Genomic DNA, 14247 nt, shown 5'->3' with positions numbered 1-14247 from the left:
GCAACTTCCAGAGGTTGGCCAGTTTGGACTGCTGCTCAGGGAATGTAATTCATCTCACTGATCGTATTTGATTTACTGCCTGGGCACCATCTCCCCACCTGGTCCCCATAGCCATTGGTTCCTAGAAGTTAAAGGAGTCTCTCATCTACTTTCCTGGTTCTGGTGAGGGATTAGAATCTTCCACTGTCCCATTCCCCCCCTACCTCCCCTCGCCACCTTAGGGCCCAGCTTCAAGCTGTACAACTGCTTGGCTGTGGTATAGAACTGGCTCCTCCAAACAGAGCATTCCATTTCTGTGCTGGCTGCCTGATCCTCAAGGAACTAGGGCCACGAGGGGGTGACAGGACCTCAGTGTGGAGGAGTGAAAGTGATTTTGGATGAGGCCACCTCTCCCCACTCTAGGTTCCTTCCCAGTCCCTGGTTTCTTGCCTTCAGAGCATTTGCAGATGTGCCATTTTGCTGATTCATTCATGTTTCATGGTGGTCTGTCTGCCTCCCCAGCCAGATCCTCTCTGTAGCCTCAGCTCCTTCCTGCCTTTCTCATCTCATTTCCTACCATCTAGACTAGGAATTGTACATATTTTTCTCAGTTCTGATTATGAAAATATATGCTCCCATTGGGAAATTTCAGAAAGAACCAGTCGCAGTCCCACCAGATAGAGAAAACCACTATTAAAATTTGCATTTATTGCCCTCCTGTTTTTCACTCTATAAATCCAATTTTACATCATTTAGTTTATGTGATGTAAAGATTTTTGTTAATTTAAAGAACATTTTTATTTGTTTATAAAATTCATAGTATGCACATTATAAAAACATTGAGGAAAAACGTGTATAAACAAGAAAGTTAAAAATTACCCATAATTTCATTGCCTGGTGAGAATCATTTTAGTAGTTCGGATTTATTCTTCTGTATGTTTTTTTCCACCATTTTTCCCCCTTAACAAAATCTCATGACCCAGCGGGCATCTTCCTTTGTCAGCATGAGACAAAGTATGACTGAACCAATACTTCCTTATTTCCCACTTCTTTCTGATTCCAATGTATATTGCTTTCTTTCCATTGTCAACAACACAGTTGTGGCCTCATTGGTACACATGTCCTTGGCATGTGACTGTCTTCTTGTTTTGCTTTCATCCTTGCAAAGGCTTTCTCCAGCCTCAACATTTCAAAATAAATGACTTGTCACCATTTTTGTGTTTTTGTTAGTGAACATGTGAATTTTTAATCTGTCCAGAATTGAATTTGGTTTAATATTTAAGCTCAGGATTAGCTTTATTTTTCTGATTGTTTAATCTGTTTGTGAAATATCATCATTTCTCCACCTGAGTTGAAGAGAAAGGGTAGCTAATGGATGTGAATTTGAGCAAACTCTGGGAGATAGTGGAGAATAGAGGAGCCTGGCATGCAGGCCATGGGGTCATAGAGTCGGACACAACTTAGCAACTGAATGACAACAACAAGGGGACTTGAGCCCCTACGATATCTATCAACCCCCCCAATATATATTTGATGTGGACAATTAAGGTCCCCATAGCCTTCAAGAATCACCACCTACTCCTACTGACTAGAGAGCCATCCTGAAAATTCGTCTCTAAAGCAAGTCTGAAGCCACAGCTACACCACACTGATTGAGGTGTCAATCCTGCTGTGTCTATATCACATATCCTTGCCTCTGTTTCTAGTGTAGCCTGTCTCCTCATGCCAGCCACACACTCCTAAGACCAGTGTAACTCTAACACACCTGGAATATAGGCTAGGGCAAGTACCCTCTCACCCTTTGCCCCCAATTGTATCTACTTCTCTCCCCCAATAATTTCATTATTAGTGATTTACTCTTCTATCAAAACTCTGGAATAGTTTCATAAAGTTACAAAAGAAAAATAACAGCCTTGATATCACAGTTGTAATTGCATTAAATTTGGAGAAAACTGGTATCTTTACAACATAAATCTTTTCTCTCAAGCTAATGGTATTTCCTTATATATGTATATTTTTCATTTTATTTATTTGTTGATTTATTTTTAGCTGCTCTGGGTCTTCATTGCTGCACTTGGACTTGGTCTAGTTGCAGCAAGTGGGGGTTACTCTCTAGTTGTGTTGAGTAGCTTCTCATTGTGGTGGCTTCTCTTATTGCCGAGCACAGGCTCTAGGCACTCGGGCTTCAGTAGTTGCAGTTCCTGGGCTCTAGGTGCGTGGGTTCAGTAGTTGTGGCACATGGGCCTAGTTGTCCCGCAGCATGTGGGATCTTTCCAGACCATGCATTGAACCCATGTCTCCTGCATTGGCAGGCAGATTCTTAACCACTGGACCACCAGGAAAGTCCTGGTACTTCTTTTCATTTTCCTAAATCTTATGCGATTTTTCTCAGCAAGTTTTTTGAGTTTTGTTCTTATAAGTCCTACATATGTTTTAATATTTTATGTATAGAGTGTGTATATAAATATATAGCATATATGTTAACATGACAGAGCTATGGCAAACCTAGATAGCATAATAAAAAGCAGAGACATCCATCGCTTTGCTGACAAAGGTCCATAGAGTCAAAGCTATGGTTTTTCCAGTAGTCATGTATGGATGTGACAGTTCGGCCATAAAGAAGGCTGAGCATCAAAGAATTGGTGGTTTCAAATTGTGGTGCTAGAGAAGACTCTTGAGAGTCCTTTGGACAGCAAGATCAAACTAGTCAATTGTAAACGAAATCAATCCTGAATATTCATTGGAAGAACTGATGCTGAAGCTCCAATACTTGGGCCACCTGATGCGAAGAGCTGACTCATTGGAAAAGACCCTGATGCTGAGAAAGATTGAGTGCAGGAGGAAAAGGGGGTGACAGAGGGTGAAATGGTTAGACAGCATCATCAACTCAATGGACATGAATTTGAGCAAACTCCAGGAGATAGTGAAGGCCAGGGAAGCCTGTTGTGCTACATTCAGTCCATGGGGTTGCAAGGAGTCGGACATGACTTAGGGACTGAACAACAACCAATATGTTAACATATGTTATACAATGTTATATGTAGAAGATAACATATATTATACATGACATGTTATTATTAACATTAATTACATAATGTACAAAGTATATATATATTTATTGCAGTTGTGAATGGAATCTTTTTTTCTGGCTAATTATCGTTGGTTTATGAGAAAGGTGATGATTTTTATAAAATTATCTTGTACCCATCTGTCTGGCTAAAAATGCTTCTTTATTGTGTAGTTATCCAATTAGGTGACATAGAATTTGCAAATGAGAATAAATGTGTCTCTTTTTTCCAGATTCCTCCCATTTGTTTCTTGTTCTGATCCCACCACAAAGTCCTGCCCTTGGCTGTCATGGCAACACTGCTAGGGATTCACTATGCATACTGATGTTTCATTTACCACTGGTTCAGATATATTTAATATATCATGCTGAAGGAGAATCCTTTTATTCCTGGTTCACTTGTATTTGTTATTTTAATCAGAAATGGAAGTTGAATTTTATTAAATAACTTGTGTTGATTTGCCATATTTTTTAATGAATACAATCAATTTCATTGTATGGAGGTTTCAAAATGTACCCAACCATTCCTCAGGGAATTGGAGGCTTAGATTTTTTTTCCAACTTTCATTACTGTAAATGATGCTGCAAATTAATATCTTTATAAAAAATAAATAGGCATCTTTTTTTTTTTTTTACATGAGCAGGAAGAAAAGCAAGTGACCAAGATTGTCGAGCATCTCCTCTGGCTCTAGTACTGGGGTTGGTCTTTCAAATCTGCTGGTCTTTCTGGTTCACCCATGTTTGAATTAGTTGGGGGACACTTCTAGCAGCTAAATTTTGGTGAACGTGCAAATGAGTAGGAGACAGCTAACACAGACAGAGGAGTCTAATTATTCTTTTTTAGACTTCTATTTATTTTTCAGCTTAATTCAGCTCAATACATAACTCCTGAATGCTTCTTGTGAATCAGAGATGGTGTGGATTAAAGGCAGACTCTACTCAGCTCCTGCCTTTAAGGGTCTCTTAGTCAGCACATCCTCATGTAAATGAGAATACAGATCTGGGAGAGGGAGAGGGTGGGATGATTTGGGAGAATGGCATTGAAATATATATAATACCATATATGAAACGAGTCGCCAGTCCAGGTTCAATGCACGATACTGGATACTTGGGGCTGGTGCACTGGGACGACCCAGAGGGATGGTACGGGAAGGGAGGAGGGAGGAGGGTTCAGGATGGGGAACACATGTATACCTGTGGCAGATTCATTTTGATATATGGCAAAACCAATACAATATTGTAAAGTTAAATAAAATAAAATAAAATTTAAAAAAAGTAGAATATTGGAGAAGTCCCTGGTGGCCTACTAGTTAGGATTCTGGGCTTTCACTGCCATGACTCAGGTTCAGTCCCTGGTTGGGAACTGAGATTCCCACAAGCCTTGAGGCATGGCCAAAAAAAAAGCAAATCAAGGGTCCCTAGCTGTAAAATTGGCTTCACTGGTGGCTCAGTGGTAAGGAATCCTCCTGCAATGCAGGAGCTGCAGGAGACATGAGTTCAATCCCTGGGTCGGGAAGATCCCCTGGAGGAGGGCGTGGCAACCCACTCCAGTATTCTTCCCTGGAGAAGCCCCATGGACAGAGGATCCTGGTAGGCAATAGTTCATAGGGTCACAAAGAGTCGGACACAACTGAAATGACTTAACACGCATGCAGAGGTATAAAATCATTTGGTTAAAAAATTTGAACCTTTATAGGGTCTGATTCTGAGAACTAAGATGCTATACAACAAGGTTGGTCTAAATCTCAGTGTGAAAGGGATTCACCTCACTTTTGCTAGCAAAAAGTATGGTAGTTTAATTTTCTTTACAAAGCTTATTAAAATATTCCATCACTTTGTGGTCATAGTGGTTTAGTCGCTAAGTCATGTCTGACTCCTGTGTACTTATTTACACTCACTTGCCTTTTATTAATGCTTATGAGATGGCTGGATGGCATCACTGACTCGATGGACGTGAGTCTCAGTGAACTCCAGGAGTTGGTGATGGACAGGGAGGCCTGGCGTGCTGCGATTCATGGGGTCGCAGAGTCGGACATGACTGAGCGACTGATCTGATCTGATCTGATCTTCTTGTTTATCCTTTGTGATTCTTTCCATTTCTTTTAAACATGAAAATCTCACCTATCCCAGGGTCAGAAAGATATTTTATACATTTTTTTCTTAGTTTTTTTACGGTTTTATTTTTTTCAGTCACTCAATCACGTCTGACTCTTTGACAGGGTTCCCTGTCTTTCACCATCTCCCGGTGTTTCCTCAAACTCATGTCCATGAGTTTTAAGTCATGACTTCAAAGATGGAGGGAAACAATAAATCTCCCAGACCTTTGCTATGGAGGTTTCCTCTCCCTGTAATGTCCACCAGACCCCCTTCTCCAACTCATAACATTCATTTGGAGCTGAGACCCAGGATAAGCCTGCCCTTCCCCCAGAACTCCTCTTACAGCTAGAAGGGGTCTTGTCATCATTGCTGCCATTAGAGCATCTCCATTTCTTTCACTTTTTTTCCCCAATATGTATCTAATGCTTGTCCACCCTGTTTCCTGGGCTCGGGAGAGAGTGGGGAATCAGTTTGACCCCACTCTATGACACTAATAGTTCAGAAGTAAGGACAGAAGGTAAACAGTTATTTATTCAATGTGCTTAATCTATTAAATGATTTATTTATTAAGCAAAATAATATATAAGTACACATGGAGATAAATTGCGCTGTTATGAGCATTTATGGAAAGGGAGAGGGTTTAGTTAAAATAATATAGTAACATTAGAATAAGAAACAAGAGACATACATACTGAAAATAATACATTGTAAAAGTGTATCATTAATAGCAAATTCTATGATTGCTTACTTAGAAAGCTAAAGATGATTAAGAAATCTTTTTAGGAAGGCAGATGAATACAAGACTATTTTATCCAAAAAACTTAACCTTTTTATTAATCAGCCACAAAATAGAATGGAGAAAAATACTACTCACAGTTACAACTTCCACTTTGAGGAAGAGATATTTAAACAGAGACCTAAAGCAAAAGATGAAGTCAGCCATGTAAGGGGCTTTTAAGGTAGAAGCCTTTCTGGCAGAAGCAATAGCAAGTACAAAAGCTGAAGGCACAAAAGTGCTTGATGTTCAACAGCCATAAGGGAGGCTGGCATGGTTGGGGCATATGGCGAGCAAGGGTTGGGGGCAGACACAGGAGGTGAGTTCAAAGAGATGGCAGGGCCCTAGAGGACTTTGCAAGGGACTCACAATTTCTCTAAGTACAATGGAAGGTGTTGGAGGGTTTGAAACAAGCAAGTGACATTCTCAGTTTGATATTCTATGAAGACCACTCTGGAAGTTGTATAGGGAATGGATGGTAAGGAGCAAGAATGTAAGTAAGGAGACCAGTGAAGAAGACATGGGAGAGACATTTCAGGGAATGTCCTGCAGGTGAGGGAACTTGCAGGTGAAGAGCAGCAGATGGATTCCAGATAGATTATGGAGGAGATCTTGAGCCAACAAGATGTTGCTGTTGAGTGGATATGGAGAGTTAAGGAAAATGAAGAGGTTAGGGTTGGTCCCAAGAGCATTATTACCACAAATTGGGTGGCTGTCTTCGTCACCTGGGGCTGCCATAACAAAATACCAGAGGCTGGGTGGGTTTAAACAACAGACATCAATTTTCTCACAGTTCTGGAGGTTGGGAGCTCCAAGGTTAGAATGCTGGCAAATATGGTTCTTGGTGAGGGCACACTTCCTTACTTGCAGATGGAAACCATTTCACTGTGTCCTCACGTGGCCTTTCCTCTGTGTGAGTGCAGTGAGAGAGGAATCTCTAGTGTTCTTTCCTCTTCCTCTAAGGATACCAGTATTATTGGATTAGTTCCACCCTTTCGATCTCATTTAACCTTAATTACTTCCCTAAAGATCTCGTCTCCAAATACAGTCCCATCTGGGGTTAGGGTTGCAACATATGAATCTGGAGGGTGGGCATAATTCAGTCTACAACACTGGTTTAAGTAAGAAATTCATTGTCTCACAGCTATGCAGGCTAGAAGTCCAAGATCAATGTGTGGGCAGGATTGGTTCCTTCAAAGGCTGAGAGGGAGAACATGTCTCAGGCCTCTCTCCCAGCTTCTGGTGGTTTACTGGCCACCTTGTGTGTTCCTTGGCTTGTAGAAGCATCACCCCGTCTGTCTTCATCTTCGCCTGTGGTTCTCTGTGTGTGTGTGTGTCCACGTTTCCCTTTTTGTATAAAGACACCAGTCATGGTGGATGAGGGACCCCTGCTCCAGTATGATGCCTCATGTTCACTCATTACATCTGCATGACCCTACTTTCAAAGAAGGTCCCATTTGGAAGTCCTGGGGGTTGGAATGCCACTATATGAATGTTTGGAGGACACAACTCAGCCCATAACAGGAGATTTTTGCCTTAGAGAACTAGGTGAACAAGGAGCTCCATCTACTGAGAGAGGAAAAACTATGGGGCCAACAGGCTTGTGGGGGTATCAAAAGTTTTGTTTTGAACATAATATATTTGAAATGCCAAATGGGTATCTAAGTTTTGGGGTGTAACGTCGTCAGTTGTGTATATGACTCTGGCTCAGTAAAGAAATGTGGTGTGGCTGGTATATTTAAAATGGATAACTAACAAGAACCTACTCTATAGCACAGGGAACTCTGTTCAATGTTGTATGCCAGCCTGGATGGGAGGGAAGCTTGTGGGAGAATGGATACATGTATATGTATGGCTTAGTCCCTTTGCTGTCCACCTGAAACTATCACAGCATTGTTAATCGGCTATACTCCAATATAAATTTAAAAAAAAAAAAAAAGAAAGGTGAGGTGTGTGTGTGTGTTTTATAGTTAGGGGACTGGATGTGATCACTTAGGGTATGAAAGAGGTGCAGAAGAATCCAAGACCCAACTTTAGGAGTCAGGAGGAAGAACCAGCAAAGGAGAGTGAGAAGGAGTAGCCAGTGAGGTAGCAGATGGTGACACAGGAGTGAGGTTTCCTAGAATCTTAGAGAAGGGAGTGTTTACAGGAAAGGCTGTCCAGTGACTCAACAGTGCTGAGAGCTACAGTAACACTAGGGCAGATAGGTGAAGGGTGAACTTGACAACACGGAGTTCATAGGTGACCATGGTAAGAGTTATTTTAGTGGACTGGTGGCAGCTGAGGCTGGATTCAAGAGTGTTGATGCCTATACTGGGAAGAGAGAGGAATTGAAGGTAATACCTACAGACAAGTGCTTTGAAAGGAAGCAGGAAAATGTGGGAGAAAGAAGATAGGAGTCAAGAGATGATTTTTTTTTTTCCAGCTGGTAACAATGACAGCAGGTTTGCATGGTGTGGGGACGGTCAAGTAGAGAGGGGGAATTCAGTGATGCTGGACAGAGGGACAAGTGGGAAGGATGGATCTAGGGTGAAGAGACGGCATCAGCCTTGGAGAACAGAAGGGAGGCATCTGCTGTTTTAGCTTGCGGAAAGGAGGAAAGTTGATTATAGAGGAAGGCAGGTGAATATGCTTGGTGATGGTATGATGAGGGAGTTTCCATTCCATATTTTCTAATTTCTAAATCAAATATGGACAAGGTGAGCAGGAGGAAAGTGAGAAGACATGGATACTTTGAGGAGAGAGCAAATCACCATTGTAAGATGGACTGGAAAAACACAAGACACAGAGGTCCTCCCGCACAGCGAGGTGTGCCCAGGTGAGTTGGCGATCATAAATCTATAAGGCTGTGCAATGTGCCAGATTGTGTGATTCTTTCTACCAACACAGAGATGCTTAAGTGCAGATGCACAAAGCATAAATAGTTGGGTTCATCCAACGTTGGGGATTTGCTAGTCAATTGTTAAAGAAGGCAAGAAGGGGCAGGGAGTGATGATATGATGGTTCATGACTCTAAGGGCACTTGGAGAGTAAAGACGGGAGATATAAAGAGATCTGATCAAGGGATGGACTGAAATCTTGAGAATAAGGTTCTGTCCCACATGTAGAGCCTGGCCCTATGTAGGTGCTCAGAAAATATTAATTGACTTGGTCACAAGGGAGGACACTGGAGAGCCGCAATACTGCAACCATACACCAGGGGGCAAGAGACGACAAGAAATGAGTCTAATCAAGCCCTGCCTAAAGTTTGGGGGCTGTGTGGCCAGAGCTCCAGGCCCCCTCCTGCCTGCTCTCAGTTTCCCCAGGCAGTGGGGGCAAATGATACTGCGTATCCAAGCTGGAGTCTACTGAAGGTACCACCAGGTGGCTGGTGGTGGAGCGTGTGGGGCAGGAACAGAAGAAATCATGAGCCCTATGACAGATAACAGGACCTCCTTCATGTATGCCTGTCCTGGGCTCTTGGTCCATGTCTGGGCTCTGGACAATGCCCCAGTCGTGAGCAACCACAGGAAGCAGACTCGAAGTGTTCTTGGGCACCCTCACATACAGAAAACTGGTACCAAGAAGTTCAATCTATGTGTTGGTCCTGAGGAGCCATCCCACTTCCCCTGAGGCTTGTCCCATGGGATATAGCCTCATATGCCGACTTGACCTAGAGCAGCCCTAGAGCTACGTGCCCCGAACCTGGAAAGGTGTTTTGCTGAAGCAGGGGCCTGGGGATCTTCTGGAGGAGAGGAAAGACCCATTGCTCAACATACCTTCCATATGCCTCCTGTATGCCCAGCCCATGTTGGGAGCACAAAACAAGGTCGCTTCTCCAGTCATCTGTTCACCCACATGCTCCCTCATTTACTCAAGCTTTCCCTGCCCCTACTGTGTGTTAGTGAAGGTAACAGACAATTATGCCCAATAGGATAGACCACAGAAAGGGACGTGTCAAGGCCAATGTCTGACTACTGGCAGGGGTGACTGAGAGGAGGAAGGGTCCTCTCCCTGAGTGGAGACCTGGTTTCTGGAGATGTTGAAGAACCTGTTTTTGGCTGTATCGACCTTGATGTGCCCAGAGGACACCCATGGGTGGTGGTTTAGTGGCTAAGTCATGTCCAACTCTTGTGACCCCATGGACTGTAGCCCGCCAGGCTCCTCTGTTCATCGGATTCTCCAGGGAAGAATATGGGAGTGGGTTGCCATTTCCTTCTCCAGGGGACACCCATGGGGAGACATTTAGTACATAGTTGGACCTAAGGGCCTGGAAGCCAATGTGTAAAGAAGGGTGGGGTATTGGGGTTTGGGAGTCACGTCATTTCCCAGGTAAGGGCTACGGGCTGTGGAGGGGTTAGCACGGGAGTCAAAGATGGTGGTGGGTCTGAAGAGTGGCTGCCTGGGGCCGGCTGTCCTGAACATGCTTGTAAACTGATCAGAAAGGACTCAGTGGGACTTGGGGGGAGGTCCTCAGAACAAGGGTGGAGAGCCTCTGAAGTTTTGTCCATCTTCTCAGGGACCAGGCACTCACTCTGAATCTTCATGAGAACTAAGGTAGGGGGGCAGCACAAGGGCCAGATCAGCAAGGATCAGACTTGTGTTTACTTCTTCATCCATTGGTCCCTCAGTCCAGGAGGGCTCTTCATTCTGGCCCCACTCTGGAACAGGCCTCATATCCTTCTCCTGCATTCTAGAGAGTCTGACCAGGCACACAGAGGTAAAACAACTTGCTCACTGTCTCAGAGCAAGTGGGTAGCAAGTGAAGCTTAAAATAAAAGTTTAATGTCCTGCCTTCCTCGGCCGCATGTCTGAACCAGGAAGTGGTGGGCATTGTTGTGTGTGGGTGAGGTTTAGTACCAAACTGCACAGCCCTGGCTCCTTCCCATGTGCCCTGTTGTCCACAGGTCCCTCTTTGCAGGAAGCCTGCTTTTCCAATGGACCACATCCTCCAAGGTTCTGGGTGTGAATCTCCCCATGAGCCAGGCTCTTTTCCGGAGACCTGCACCCTCAGTTGAAATCTCACCCCACTTCAGCCAAACTTCCAACCCCTCTTGCCCCAGGGCTGGTGGGCTAACTTCTAAATAGATTACACAAACATTTGAATGCATGATTCTAAATACTGCAATTTGTCTGTCCTGTCTGTTGACCTTTGCCTCCATGCCTTTGACATGTTTTGATTCTCCAGGGTTGTGGGTTTTGTTTCATCAACAAGGAGACCATGTGGTTAATTATCCTTTGACCTTCGGGGTCAGGGCCTCCATCTGGGCAGGAAACACCCAGAGCTCCAGGAGTTTCTTGGCATTTAGTTGTCATTACCAACCACTCCCATGCTCCCCGCCCCCCACCATCACCCCACCTCCCTGCAGTGTTCCTGCTGGTCTCTCTCACCCACCAAGCCATAGGTGGGTCCTATGAATATTCATGTAATTTGTAGGTCAGCAAAAATTGATAACTGTTCCTATTCCCAAATGACTTTGATAATAAAGAAGGATGTCCCCCCAAGTCCCCCCAGAGTCCCACCAGAGCCCAGGACTTTTGCCCCACAGCAGCTTTGGTCCATCCTCATCTCTGAGTCTCTTGCTGAGGACGAAGCCTGAGGCAGGGTGGCAAGATGACTGGATGAGGTTCAGAGGCTTAAGAACACCAACACCTGAGTTAAGTGTTAGGTGCACGGGGAAGCCGTCTTCCTGGGGCCCAAGGCTGAGAAAGTGGGCTGCCTTGTGCCCTAGGAATGGCCTCCTGGGAGTTAGCCCTAGAAGGCTTGAGGGCTTGACTTGTCACTTGAAAATCCTGCATCAACCAGCTGGTTTTCTTTGTGAAATGTCCTTTGGGTAGCTGGACGGCCCTTGGTGGAGGACGTTCATGGGGACATTTGTACAAAGAAGGTTCTGGTGGCCCCAACGCCTTCCCCTGAATCTCAGCCTAGAGGAGGCAATGGCATGTGTGCAGCAGGGGCTGAGCAGAGACACATGGGCTTTGGTGACGCCCAGGTGAGGCAGAAGAAAGGTGAGCAGAGAGCCTTCCGGCTGGGCTCTGCTTCATGGGTGAGGATCAGAAATCCAGAGGTGAGATGGAAGGATGTTCAGGGCATGGAGAAGAGGGACAAATCCATGAGGGTAGGAGAACCAGGACTCGTGCCCAACCCAATGGTTCCACAAGGCTGGGGCGGAGTGTATGAAGGGTGGAGGGCCATGCAGTTGGGGAGGAAGGGTGAGGCCAGGCCACCAGGCCAGACTAAGATCTTGGTTTTATTTGATAAGCAGTGGAAGCCATTCCACATCGTCTTGCTTAGCCATGAAAACAGAAAAACAGCACAATGCTTTTCTATGCCCTGTGGAACATTTACTTGAGTCATGGCAATAAACTGGAGTCTTTGTTATGGTCGTTGGGGCCTGTTTTGAGAGATGGGGATGGAATTTGCGGCAGCCCTAAGCCCCCCAAGCCCACCCTGGCCTCTTTTCTCCTGCCCGACATTTCTCCCAGGGATTTTGGCAGAAGTGAACAACACTCACATCCCAGAACATTCCGAGGCTGCCTTCACTTTCACTGCCTTCAGCTGGAACCCTTGAGATGCCATGCAGGGCCTTGGCCGGGTGGTGTCCCACCGATGCAGATGAGGAAGATCATGGAGCAGGGCTGCCATTTTAATAATGCCTTTTTTATTGCTTCCCTTGTGGCTCATCTGGTAAAGAATCTGCCTGCAATGTGGGAGACCTGGGTTCAATCCCTGGGTTGAGAAGATCCCCCAGAGAAGGGAAAGGCAACCCACTCCAGTATTCTGGCCTGGAGAATTTCATGGACTGTATAGTCCATAAGGTCGCAAAGAGTCAGACACGACTGAGCGACTTTCACATCATGACATCACATCCTTCTTTATTATCAAAGTCATTTGGGAAAAGGAACAGTTATCAATTTTTGCTGACCTACAAATTACATGAATATTCAGCACGTAAAGTCTGCACTTGGAATATCCTATTATATCCAGACTGAGGCTTGGTCAGTGAGGTGGCTGTGCCACCCACCTGGGGATGAGCTGACAGGGGCGGGGATCGTGGTGTCTGTGTTGGGAAGGGTCTGCCACACAGGGGCTGCTGTGTCATGTTCCTCCAACTTCCTCTGCCCTCTCCACCCACAGAGAACTGCAACTCCAGTACTTTTCTATACAGGAGCTGCCAATTTGACTTTGTGCTGGAGGAGTAAAGAAATCCTTGCCCAGCCACCAGAAGGTCTTCTGGGGTGGTTAGGTAACAGTGGTCTGGGTCAGGGGCCACTCTTGCTGACCTCCTTACTAGGGGTGCATACTTTACATCTTGGGGCTGCTGGTGGTACTGTTGAAGGAAGGCAGGCCGGGCTCTGGGGTCCTGGATCAACTGTGTCTGGGCCCCCTTCAGCTGTAGGAGCCCTGTGCCCACAAGATCACAGTGCTCTGGCCACTCTACCCCACCCCCACCCCAACATCAAAGCTGGTGGGGGCCGGGCAGCTGTGGTGAGGTCAAAACTGTCCAGCAGAAGCAGCAAGGCCAGGAAACTTGGGGTAAGCTACCCCCACATCCCAAGCCATGTGCCCAGCCATTGAGTTGTGTGTGGGTCCCGGTGCTCAGTGCACCACCCAGTAAGGAAAGCCATGAGGCTGAAGCTGGCATGATGGGCATGGGCATCCTGGGAGCAAGGCTCACTCGACCTTTGGATGGAGTCTCCCTCCCAGGCCCTTCCCTGACACACGCCTGCCCTTGGGCTGCTGGAAGAACCTCTCGTCTCCCTCAGAGAGGAGTCTGGGAGGAAAGACAAGCTAATTGAGTGTGTTGTGCACCATGTATGTGTGGCCTGTGGGGCCCAGAGGGAGGGTGATGGACAGAAAAGCTTTGTCTCGTGTCGTTCCAGGTGTAGCTTCCATTTGTGGCATGGGCTGCAGAGCCCCCAGCACCTCCTGGGGCAGTTTAGCATAGATCGTGGGGACAGCCATAGCTATTTCCAGGTGGAGTTGTGGCCTGGGAAGTTTGGCCCATGATCAGTCTTCTTGACACAAGTCTGCTTCCCTGGGCAAGGTTGGGACAGAACCGCCCCCTCAGTTTGTGATGCAGAGTGCATGCAAGTCTCATTCCTTTGGTGCTAAAGCCACCCCTGACACTGCCATCTCTTGGCCTGGTCACCCTGTCTCTCCCAGCACCTGACATCAGACAGCTTTCTCTTGGGCTACAATCATCAGGAGACCCTCTGAAGCTGGGGGAATTAGGGCTCATGCCTGGGAAAAGAAGGGAAAAGAAAGATCCCAGTTAAAGCCATCAGTCTGCCCAGGCAGTCAAGTCTAAGGTCTCAGCCAAGAGTGCCAAGAATGCCTTGGAGCAGT

Source organism: Bubalus kerabau, chromosome X, assembly GCF_029407905.1.
Source record: "Bubalus kerabau isolate K-KA32 ecotype Philippines breed swamp buffalo chromosome X, PCC_UOA_SB_1v2, whole genome shotgun sequence".
NCBI classification, from domain to species: Eukaryota; Metazoa; Chordata; class Mammalia; order Artiodactyla; family Bovidae; genus Bubalus; species Bubalus kerabau.
This window is presented reverse-complemented; position numbering follows the sequence as displayed.